The sequence below is a fragment of the Semicossyphus pulcher genome, unplaced genomic scaffold (genome assembly GCF_022749685.1).
Source record: "Semicossyphus pulcher isolate SPU_LCO1_2020_fin unplaced genomic scaffold, fSemPul1.0.p SCAF_16, whole genome shotgun sequence".
Classification (NCBI taxonomy): Eukaryota; Metazoa; Chordata; class Actinopteri; order Labriformes; family Labridae; genus Semicossyphus; species Semicossyphus pulcher.
In genome coordinates this window covers 3622040-3635115 of record NW_027211670.1, presented here as the reverse complement: position 1 = coordinate 3635115, position 13076 = coordinate 3622040, and positions in this window count along the sequence as shown.

Below are 13076 nucleotides of genomic sequence, written 5' to 3'. Positions count from 1 at the left end.
AGCCACTGATGCACACAGACACACAGAAACACCTGTGGCCAGGAAGTGCTCACAAGGCTCTGAATTGGTAGATGTCTGTTCGTCAGACAGGATACAGCCCCACATCTGTCATCCTTATTGACAGAGATATACTGGCCAGTGCGTATGCATGTGTGTGTGTGTGTGTATGTGTGTGTGTGTGTGTGTGTGTACAGGTGCTTGGTAATACAGTTTGTTTCTGAGATTGAGTGAGAGCTTTGAGCCCAAGGGAACAGAAAGCATATATATTTTATGAAATCCTAAAAAAATGTGGAGGACTGAGAGAAAGGGCAGCCTATACAAAGTAAACCGAGATTGAGAGGTGAGAGAAGAGCAAATTAAACAGGCAAAAAGCGAGGGAGAGAAAGTGAGATGAGGAATGAATAATTGATTCGAAGGCCATGAGAGGCTTATATCCCCGGCAGAGAGTTTTTTTTTTACAAAACTCACACACACAAACACCCACACAATTCAACGCTACTGGTCTGTCAGAAAGTGTGTGCGAATTGAGAAAGAGAGGGACTTAAGCAAGGGCAAAGGTCAGGCTGTGTTTCAATTCCCTGTAGCTTCTCATTAATTAAGCATTGACGGAATTGCTTGCTTGTTCTCTGTATCTCTTTCAGTCTATCTCTCTCGCCCTCTCTTAGGTCTGCCACTGCTGCCTCTCCATTCATACGCAGAGCTGTTGTGAGGCCTCCTCCATGCAGTTGAATTAGCATTGCACAACTGGGCATACACACACACAAATACGGGCATAAACTAATGCTGTGAAAATCCAGTTAGATTTTCAGGAAGAGGAAAGAGATAAATAAAAACTGCATTGTCCTGCTTTGACAGGTTAGCTTGTGGTCAGCCAGCAAGTTGAATGAGAGACAGAAAAAAGAAAAGTGAAAAGAATGCCTGAACTAAATGTGCACATTTCAGGGGAATTACGATATGAGAAAAATGTGATGGCGCGCCAGAATCAGCATGATTAACGTCAGCTTTATCAATGCAGCTGATCTGGCCCCAGAACAGAACGCAGGCTAATATTAGTGGAGGCACGCTACTGTAGTCTGCACGCACACACAAACATGATTCAAATCAGAACACATGAAAGCTCTCATACACACAGGATACACATGTGTTAGATACAGAGCTAATTAGCAATCAACGCTAACAATGGGAAAATAGATCCAAACTTTTTGCAGTGACGACATCCAAATGCGTGCACACACCCCCAGTAACAAAAAGCTTACAAAATGCTACTTGGAGGCTTAAGGGGCCTTAAGTGCTGGAAAACCTTATATTATTCTCTGAAGGATAATTCTGCTTTACTTTTTATCACCTTAGTTCGAATTTCTTATATTTTTTTGGCATTTTGACCAGCATGTGTAACAAAATATTGTCAAATCAACTCAAAGGTCATATAATTCATAAGGTTTTATTGCATGACCAAAGTCTAAGCCACCTGAGGTAGTCCTATTCATTAAGCAGAGTTATTAGCTCTTGAAAAAAAGGCTTGTAAGGCGACCTTGACTTAAGATTGTTTTGTCAAATTTACTGTATGTCTAACATAGAAGTTACTGTGTAATTATTTAAATCTATGCAGTGTCCAATCTTGTATAGCACTTTTCTACCCTTCAGACTACTCAAAGCACTTTTAAACTACATGTCACATTCGCCCTTTTACACTCACATTCAAACACTACGTGCCATGCAAGGTCACTAATCAGTAAATCACTCACAGGCTATGCTTCCATGAGAAATTAAGGGGTTCTGTTTCTTGCCCAAGGACACTTCGGCATGTAAATTGGGGGAGCTGGGGATCAAACTGCCAATCTTCCCATTAGAGGGAGAGCTACTCTAACTTCCTCTAATCCTCAAAAGTGTTTCTGTGGCAATCTGGAAGTTGTTCTTAAACATGTTTAACAGCAACAGTGTGCGCTAGCTCTCATCTTTCTTTTTGTGGCGTTTCTCACTTTTCAAAGAACACTGTCTTACTGTCTTACTTAATGTTCTTGATAAAGAAGAAATGAAAGTTTATTTGAATGTTCAGTGCTAAATTTTTCTTTTTGCCTGCGCTGGCTGTGATGTGCCTGCGAAGTCCCGGCTGATTGGCTGGTAAAGCATGAGGTAATCTCTATTTACAGATTCTATAAAATCCCTGTAGGCAGGGACGTGGATTTCCAGGACGGAAAGTGTTCTGGTTTCCGTTTGTAGTATGCTTGTAGTCCGAGTAATATTGACCAATCACGTATCAGCAGGCTGCAGCATGTGCAGGAAAAACAGTCTGTGTGGAGAGCAAAAGCAGGTGGACCGTAATGCACCGTTATGACATCCCAGTTCCCATCTGCGGCTATCTGACGATGATTTATCTTCTTATTAATCTCTTTAAACAGACATCTGCATGCTAACAGCTAACAATCCAGCCCAAAGCCTTGTGTGACCTGGTTTAGTTATTTATTATTAAACCCAGATGTATTCAATCTAATATCAACCAAGATCATTAAAATGAGATATTTGCAATACGCTGGAATATTTTCATTCTTAAATTGCTTAAGTATCTGTACAAGATGAAATATGAATGATGGACACATTGCATCTCACCTTAAAGTAAATAAGCAACATTTGCAATATTGGGACAGTAATGCAACTCTGTCTGACTTTAACTAAACCATGACTAAACACCAAGTCTAAACCTGAAAGTTAAAAGTTTAATTAGTTGGGACCTCTAATGGTTACAAGTCCCCATAATGTAATTGTATGAACAGATTTTTACTCAAATTGAAGATAACCAATACAATAATGAACACAGAATATTTCTAAGTTGTATATTGTATAAACACAAGTGGGGCACTGAGGGTGGTGTAACGTCTGGTGTGTGCTTTGTTTTGTCTGGTTCTCAGTGCACTCAAACTATTCCTCAATCTCCACTTGGCTGCCGCCTGTTACCAATACTTCATGAATACACATGTACACACACACACACACACACACACACACAAAGACACACACACACACACACAGTCATTACAATAAAGATCTGGGGAACCTTAGGCCCAGAACAGCAGTCTCTCCTAAGCCGACCTCTGATTTGCCTCCCTCCCTCAACTCCACTTTCTCCTCTCCTCTGGTCTCTCCTCCCAGCCAAGCCTGTCCTCTGGCACAGAGCAGCCCCATTATACCAAGCAAATAAGCCATGGCTATAGGCTCCAATAGCTTCTCAGAAAGGGAGAGCGAGGGAGGCAGCGGGTGTGTGTGTGTGAGAGAAAGAGCCCATAAACCCCAGTGACTCTAAAAGCTTTGCCAATCTCAAAGAAAGCCTTGTGGATATTAAGTGTTGGATGACTCAAAAGTTTCTCTGTAGCTTTACAAAAATCCCAGGTCTGTGCTGTTTGGCCCCCTCCAACATCAGAAACAGAAAGAAGGAGCGAGAGAGGGAGACTTCGAGAAAACATCTCTAAGGAGTTTTAAATGCAACAACAACAAATTTAAATCTTCAAACATAAGCTCATTTTTGCCTGGCAGTGATGTCTCTGTCACAAAGTTCATGCAGAATAAAAACACAAAAGAACAAACAGTTATTGAACAGCAACCCTGTATAACCTTTCCCAGACCTACACGTCAATACAAAGCAGGAACCTGACGTGCTCTAAACCACAACTTCCACAGTCCAGAACATGTGGAGTCTGCTGGAGCATTCCTCCACCTAAAAGTGCACCACACTGTGAGCACCATAAATTATTGCTGGTATTAATATGTTACCAGGCTCCAGACCTTCTCTCGTTCTCTCTCACACAACCTCAGGCAACACATCTAAGGTCTCTCACACACACACACACACAAACACACACACACACACAGACATGCACGCACACACAGTGTCAGCTGAATGAAAATCAGAACAAATACATGGCATGCAAACAGTGTCCATTTCTCCATGACAACAAAAAAAATGTTTACACTCCTGCAAGAGCAGCCCCTTCTTATTGGTTTCAATTGGGTTTCTATGGGGACGGAGTCGGCATCTTTGTGTTTGGGCATCATGGGCTGCAATTGTGTTGATGTTACGTACAGTACAGGAATGTGTTCACATATGGCTGTGATTACACAAACACACACACATGCAGAGATGCAGTAAGAATATCATGTGTCTCGAAATTAGTAGTTTGACCAATGGCTTGTCTTTGAAGCAACAAGGAGTGCTCTCATTGGCTGGTTTGATTCTAAATTCAACTTAGGAAGCGTATTTCCGAGACTGGGATGAGAATTAAAAAACAAAGTCATGCCTTGATGTGCTGTACGCTCTTATTTAAGTGATTACATTTGTTGTAGCCTGTGAAAAAAAAAAAGTATTTTAATGTTGAGCGAAATCTTTTTGAAATGTCTATAATAACATGAGAGAAATTGGTGGACAGGTCGAAAATCCTACAGGATTTGTACTTTCTCTGCCAACAGATCAACAAAAAAATCACATATACATTGAATCACACACAAACAAACACACACATGTAATCCTTGCTCAGCCCAAACAGAGTATAGTGGGATAAAGCCATTGGAAAGCCTCTATAATGAGGGAACACCAGTATGGGCCAGGGGAAAAAGAAGCGGATGGAAATAAAAATGGATGGAGAGAACTGGGGAAAGAATCAGTGACGAAGGAAAATCAAAACAATAAGAAACAAACAAGAGAGTCTCAGAACTCTGTGGGACAGACAGACAGACAGACAGACAGACAGACACAGAAAGGGGCGTAAGTGTGTGGAAACGGGCAAAGAAAAGAAAAAAGCGATAGAAGAGAAGAGTAAACTTTGACCATAATGAGATTTTAATGTGGTATAAATGAAATTTATTTGATCAAATGAAACTGCCAAAATAAATATTTTATTATCATATTGAATATTTGTTAAACAGTTTATAGTCACACTAGCCCAAATCCAAATCCATTTTGTAATGCTTCATCGCATCCATAAAATGGTTGACATGTGACGTCTTGAAAATGCTTGATGTTCCTCCAAAAATCGGATTTTCTTTGGGCATTGACTGTTTAAATAGACATTTTTAGTCCAAGCTGATGATGTGTCCGATTTTGTGGGCAGTGAGATGTGTGCTGTGCTGTGCTGTGTGCAATATATTGAGTAAAAAAGGAAGCTAGAAATTGAATAACAGAGTAGGTGAAGCTCATCAGCAAACTGGAAAGAATAAAAGGTACAGTAGCCTCGAGGAGTTGTCAGTTCTCCGGGGGCTGAGCTGCTCTGTGTGAAGTGGCCGGTGCTTTCCCAGGTGCACACGACACAAACAATGCACCTTTCACACAGAAACAAAGAGACATGCAAGTGGGGAGTGAGACAGTGAGACGGATCTAAAGCACAATTAGAGCGCAACAGATCTGCACTTCTCTGCCGCTATGACGAGCACCAGGGAGCCAGTATTCCCTGTTTCCTAGAAGAATCAGTGAGCACTGCTGCATAGACACAGTGAAAGCACATGGCCGATCATATGATTGTTCATTCAGTCAGTCCACTTGAAGAAGAGCAATTTATCATTGTACACTTTTAATAATAATACTTTTGCAGAATGCTTGCATGAAAAAACTATATATACTACTACTACAACTACTATAATATATATAGTATTTATAGTGTCTTCTTACTACCTGTTGGTCTCCACGTGGGATTTATCCTAGCTTTACTTTAAACGTGGTTTAATGTACCTCTAATACAAACACGGAACCCTAACCCTGACCCAGAACAAGCACCTCAAATGACATCCTTTGAAAATTAAAGACTGTAAACACTTTGTTTTAGATGTTTCCCAACACAGAAATGATTGCTAGTCTGCAAGGGTATTATTATCCAAATTGTCCACCACCTGTTTGATTTGCATTGGTTTGATCTTGTTTTGATCTGTTTCATCAGTGTTTATGTGAGGACTGGAGACATGTGGCACTGACACCTGCTAATATAGCCAACAATAGCTCTGACCAGCACCAAAGTGGTGTAGAACACATGAACTCTCTGTTGATGTAGGCTATTTAATGTTCATGTCATTGACAATCTAAGGTTTCATGGAAGACGTGTAACCTGAAAGTAAAGACCAGGGTAGATTACAACACCTTGAAAACACAAACTGTCTGGGTTTGTGTGAAACATCATTAGCGATATTGCTTATAACCACGGAGCTAAACATGGATGTCAGTGGGGTTTAATGCACATCGCTGAAGAGATGCATTTGCTTGCATAGCAGCTGGTGGAAAAGAGAGCCTAATAACAGGGTGAAAGAGCCAGCTGGGGAATGCTAATTAGCCGAACAGGCTAACAATCAGATCTAATGGGTGCTGAGTAAATACCAGCGGTTGGTTAATAGCCATTAATGTCCTACAGAAGAACCAGATAACTGTAGCATCAAGCTATTATATTTGTGTTTCTGTGTATGTGAGTGTGAGGAAATATTGTGAAGCTATTTCTGTGGCATCCTTGGCAAGGGACTATTTTAAGTTGAGAAAATTCCAATGACCATTGTCAATGAAGAGTGTATTAATATGTGTGATAGCTTTCTTTCAGTATCACTCCCCCAAGAAGGAAATGTTTTAATTTTGCTGAATTGAGACAATTGGTTTATGCTATACATTAGGTTACATTTCAATGGTCAATTCTTTTATCCATTCTTCCATCCATTGTCTGCCTATTTATGATCAGGTCATGGTGTCGGAATGCTGGGAAAGGTATTCCAGGCGTCTCTCACTTTCCCTCTAGGGGGATGCTGAGGCTTCCTCAGGTCATATGAGCTTTAAAGTCCCTCCAGCGAGTTCTGGGCCTACCCTGGGGTCTGCATGAGTTTGACGCTCAGAAACCTCTAAGAGGGAGGCAACAAGGAATCATCCTGAACCACCTCAGGAAGCCCCTTTCAATGGTGCTGGTACAAGCTCCTTAATCCATATCTGATGCTGAGCCCACTCACTTATGGAGCAAATTAATTTGCTCCATAAGGATTTGTCTGCAAAAAGGTCAGTAAATCTCTTGGGATTTTAAGGAAAACAAGGAGATTTGTTAACAACACATGTTTCTTGACATATTGTAGTTGAAAGTATCCATATTTCTCATACTGTAATATTGTATGGGCAAGTACCTTTCTAACTTATCTCCATGAAATATTACGGCTGCAGAAACAGTTCATTAGATCTCCAAATGTCTTGCACCAATTGCACCTCTCTTTCTCAAATTGCACTTGTTGACTATCTTTGACATAAACATTGTTCAAATCTGTATTTGTCTTTAACGTGAGATTTAATAACACAGATTTACCTGTTTGATTTAGACATTATTTTGTCAACAATTCACAATTACGTAATTAACTACACAGGCTAAAAATCCCCATGTTCCTTTTTTATAAAACATTCCTGGGTCAGTTGTCAATCAAGTATCGGGGAGTTATTTTGTGGAATGACGATCACTTAGTCAATCCCTGTGTGTCATTGTCTATGTATAAAAAAACGTGAATCTTTTGTGATTCCACGGTACGACAACATTTCTTGTTTCTTTCAATTATCATTTTTTATGTTAAATACAATTCTGCTCTTTCATATGTGAACACTAATATTTAGGTTGTTTTGGTGGTTGTTATTGCCTTCTATATTATTTTAGGTGTGGTTTTCATTTAAGCCATGTATAGGTTTGTAACACACCCACACACAAGCTTTTACTGTATCATTTCTTGATTGTAGATTTTATATTCTTGTGTGAAACAAAAAAGCCATGACCATAGGTGAGGATTGGAATGCAGATAGGCTCCTTTTCACCACAGTGATCCAGTAAAAAGCCTACATCACTGCTGTAGCTGCACCAATCTGTCTATCCATGGCCTCAGCCATCGAGGTGCTTACTCTCACACCAACCACTTCACTCAGCTGCAAACCGCCCCAGGCAGGCTGAAGGTCAGGGTCTGATGAAGCCGACTGAGCCGCTTCTTCTTTAAAAAGCAGAACAGGATTTCTCAGATTCTGTCCATGAATATCACTTACAGGATGGATAGGACAAGACAACCTTGGCCAAAACCCACTCGAAGCATGTTTGACTTTGTGTCGAGAATACGGACACAGCTCTCACTTCGGTTATGCTTGGTTACACTCCTCCGGTACCCCCTACTGGTACCACTGTAAGCCTTTTACACATTCAGGTAAACTCCTACCATTGCAATAACCCTGCAGAGGTAAAAGCTTTCAGAACAGAGTCCTCCTTGCCCCTCTTGAATCTAACCCTTTAACAATTGAGATACATAATATTAATCAGTGAGCTTTCAGTGTGCTGGCTTTTTGGACAAAGTATGGCTAGCTGTTCCCAGGCTTTATGCGAATGTAAAATGTTTCTGGGTGAAGCTACATATTCACAATAAAAATCTGAGAGCTGTAAGAATCTCTTCAGCAAATACTTCCTACCTTTTCTTTATATATTTGTTATTATTCTATAGCTGGTTTTGAGTTTCCTATATTTGACATTGCATTTAATAAATGCTAAAATGGTAAACGGTAGCGCTTTTCTAGTCCTCCGACCACACCGATGGCAAAGGCCTAAGTGCCAATCTCTAGTCAGAATCTATGCTAATTCATACCCGCTGGCAATGCCCTTGGGAGCAATTTGGGGTTCAGTGTCTTACCCAGGGACACTTTGACATGTGACTGTAGCAGTCAGGGATCCAACCCCCAACTTTCCAACTGAGAGAGCACCGATTTTACCACTGAGCTACAGTACCTTTTTGGTAGGGTCTTCATGATTTGATCTAAAATAGTAAGGATCAAATGTTGTTTGTACCTAATTGAATGTGAGTGAAATAAGAACTGACCGCACAGTTGGACCAACAAACATTTGCTTTGCCAACTAAACATAGTGAAAGAGAAAAATCACAGCAATTTTCTCAAGGAAAAGAAAGTAATTTTCTGTGAGCACAGTAAGTATCGGTGATCATTGCATGGTCTAATTAAGAGCTGAGTGTGTCTGTGGTCCATAAAAAAACAATCAATACACAAAATTAATTAAATAAAGTAATTGTTCCTTAAGAAGACAAGCTTTTTGCTCTCTAAACACTGCACAATACCTCAGTGAGCCTGTTTTTCTTGCTTTAACACGACTCAGTGGTGAAGTTCATGAATTGCTCTACAACTATGTATGCTATATTGGTGACAAAGAGCATAATGCAGACATAGTTTTATTTTATGGAACAAATGCTTCCTGTGACTGGGAAGCTTTGCAGGAGCTTACTTATAAAACACATTTTTTGAAACATTGAAACATCCAGTGGACTCATCATACTGTCAACAGACAGTGCTTATGAAATCTCAACAGTCCAGTTGAAATAAGGACATGTGAAAATACAACTGGACATCTCTAACTGTCTAGGCGACATGATACAGAAGCTAGTTGTTTAAATGAAGGGCTGTTTCACTGACTCGCCTCTTAATTAGAGAGGCTGTTGGTTGCTAGGCTAACCCTGTTAAATTGTTTTAGATTAGCATCAGTAAGACTGCTTGATTGCTGCTAATGCACAGGGATCACACAACACAAGACTCTAATAGACATCCCAACGAGTGATCCATGTACAAATGAGAGCTGAAGGCCACTTTGTTAACTTTTAAAGGGCTGTTGGCTTTGAAGGTGCTTGGGGGGGTTCACTGAGTGGCTGGATGTTAATCAACTGAGGGTGTTTCATAAAGATCTATTTTATGAATCATTTAAAGGTCACACTGGTGTCAAGTTTGGGCAATGACCGTCACTGCGGCTCATTGTTTTTATCTTTTCTGCTTCATTATGGCTGTTTATTTTTGTTAAAAAAACAGCGTTTGTCTGTTTTGGTACCACAGATGTGTGTTTTCAATATCTGTGTACAGCTAATTACCGACTTAATTACGTTCATGAATGGTTTTCCCACAGGCACACACTCCAGTGAAGCCATCTTGGTTTACTGTCTTGGTCTAAGGGCTACCTTTATTTGCAATGGCACAAAGGAGCAAATTGATCAACAGGGGCCCTGCTCTGTTGCCCTGTCTAAATGTCACACAGGGTCCCCCAGGAGCTATAGCTTGCTCCTGCTAACATGAGATGACGGAGCTAACACACTAGGCCTCACACAGTACGCACACAAACAATGCTTCACCAAGACATTCTCGGCGTAGAAACAAAGTCAAACTCACACTCGTATGCAGGCAAAAAACCTTCAAAAATCCATCAGAGCTGACAACAGTGTAATTAGAGATTGTTAATTTGGTGACAAGTAGAGAAGATGGAAGAGACAGCCTTCTGACCATAAGATGAACACACATCCTTGCCCACGCAAACAAACACACATTGTCCTCCTGTCAGAGTTAAGTATCTCCTGACACTTCGGCAGTGGTAATCAATTCCCATTTGCATTACAGCCAGGATTCTCATTAACCGGCTGGTCTACTTTTTCTCCTCTGGGACTTTACATCTCTCTATCACTCACTCAATCTCTACTTCTTTCTTTGTCGTCCTCTGGTTAAGAAGGAGAGGAATGGTTTAATCCCTGCACCCTTTCATTTCGAGGCAAGCAGAAGGAGGAGGCCATTGATCTGCACATATACACTCAGCTCCATATAGCTTCATCTATTTGGGGAAATAACATGTATGGTTGGTGTGGCATGGTAAACAGCTATATTCCTCCTGCACCTCACGACTGTGATCCACCATTTCACAGATCTATAGCCTTACCTTCAGTCCATTAAATTATCAGCATGCATTTCATGTTTGATCAATAATTCTTTCATACTACCAACAGAACAGCTTACGGATTCCAACTGTTAGATGGAAATCACTGCTTGCCAACATTTCTATGTACCGCAGCACCACCACAATAAGTCTTGTGTCTTTTCTACACAAGTAGTAAATGTGTGTGGGCAGCCACCTCAGAGCAGTGATGTGGAGGCAGCAGGTAAAGCTGTGGGGGCCCGTGGCTTACAGTGCATTTCCACTGCGGGGATGAAACGTGCTTAGAGACTAAAACTCTCTGTTCCATTAGCTCAACAAGCACTTGTTTCTTCACGGAAAAGCCAGATTGAGAAAAAAATCCGCCTTGCACAAGGTGAATCCTAATTAACAGAGGATTCCCATAAAGCTTTGGGATTTAGCGTCAAGCTTGTCGGAAAGTCTGAAACCTTGCTGGATAATAAGCTGAAAGGGGAGTGCAGCATGTGACAGGAAGAGGGGAGGATAGTTTGCACAGAATCTTTCTCTGTGTGTTTGCTTTTGTTTCAAGGCACAGGAGACTTTCCTTGGAAAAATAAGCATGGGCTTAAAGCCTCCCTGCATTACCTCCTAGTCCTACAGGTGATAAGATCAGAGAAAGCTGTCACCTGTTATTACTGATGTGTGGAGTTTATTGAACTAATCAGAAGGTCTGCAGAAATTCCCTGTTGGCTTGGCTTCTGCATTCCCAAAAAGGGACAATTACAGGATCCATTTTCACATCAGGGTCTGCCTACTTCTGAATATCTGCAGTTTAATCTGATGGTTTGTGTTTGCGACAGTGGCCTCGATTACTGACTGCAGAGTTTTGATCAATGTTTGCACCACACTCCCATGAAAAATGAAAGTAGTCTGTGTGTGTGTGTGTGTGTGTGTGCTTGTGCGTGTGCGTGTGTGTGTGTGTGTTGAAAGAAGACAAGAGATAAACAACAATATCGCCAAATGTCTGTCAAGGTTCTCAGTGATCCAGGTATTTGGTATTTCAAAGCTTAATCCAAAAGGCAACTAGACTTGGTTGAAGTTGTTGAAGACGTTTCACCTCTCATCCAAAAGGCTTCTTCCATCCTGAAGAAGTTCTACAGAAATACTGTAAAATGTTTTCAACACTGTTTATCATATCTGATAAAAAACCACATGCAAACAGTTCTGATGGAGCCGAAAGGCTGTGTTTTTAAGGTCAGTGGCTACACTATATTTTTTTTACAACAAAGACAATGTGAACAATGTCACAAAACAATGTGAAGCGCTCGTAGTGGTTAACCAACATAGAATAATCAGGCCAATCTGATGTGACCCAAGGTGGAGTTATCTGATCAACAACTTGACAGATTTAGTTCATCTTTTTTCAGCTAGAAATTTAGAGGAAAAAAGTTTGACAGGTTTAAAATCTAGTGTGATAGATAAGAGGATTAGGACCATAAGGGGAGACTTACTGGCAGAAATGGAAAATAACATTTATAATATAATAGAGTAATAATGCTGAAACCAAAACATGTTTTTTTAACCTTTTTATGAGCTATTTTATATCAAACGAGGGAGCAGGTCTCTTCCACAGAGTCCAAAATGATGTCATTTTTAGCGTAGCCCATAACGGACAAATGAAGGGCAGGAAGATCCATTTTTGCGAGTCATAATCTCTTACTCACTTGGAAAGGGGGGGTTAGGGGAGTGGTTGGCACGTCGAGTAAATCTGTGTGTTCTCAGCCTCCCTGATGACGCTTGAGACGGATTTACTTGGTAACGTTTTGTGCGCACATTCACTGAAAAGTTATTCATACTCTTAAATCAAGGCTACTGTCTTGCATGAATGCACGCAAATGATTTGCACGCGCACACACACACACACACACACACACACACACACACACACACATCTAACTTGGAGAATCCTTATTCCAAGTCAATACCCCATGATATACCTTGATGGAATTATGGCATGCAGTGATCAATATCTCATTAACTGTATGGACAGATGGACACCATTCCTGTGGGAAAAGCTGAAATGTAGAAACGGTCAACAGTCTCCACATTTGAGGAATTTCCAAGGCAAAAAAAACAATGTAGGAAGACATGATTTCCCAAAGAGGCAGACACAAAAGCAATAACACTGGAAACAAATACAAATTCTGCACTCTCACTGGTACTCGTCTCCATCTCGAATCCATCATGAGCAACCACGGGCAGAGAATCAAGTCTAAAATCCCTCCGCCCCTCTGTCTTACTGTCACTTTCTATCTGTCTGCTTTCATCCCTCTGCCTCCTTTTCAACGCCTGTCTCTTTCTGTACATCGAACTCTGCATCATCCTCTGCACAAGTTCTCC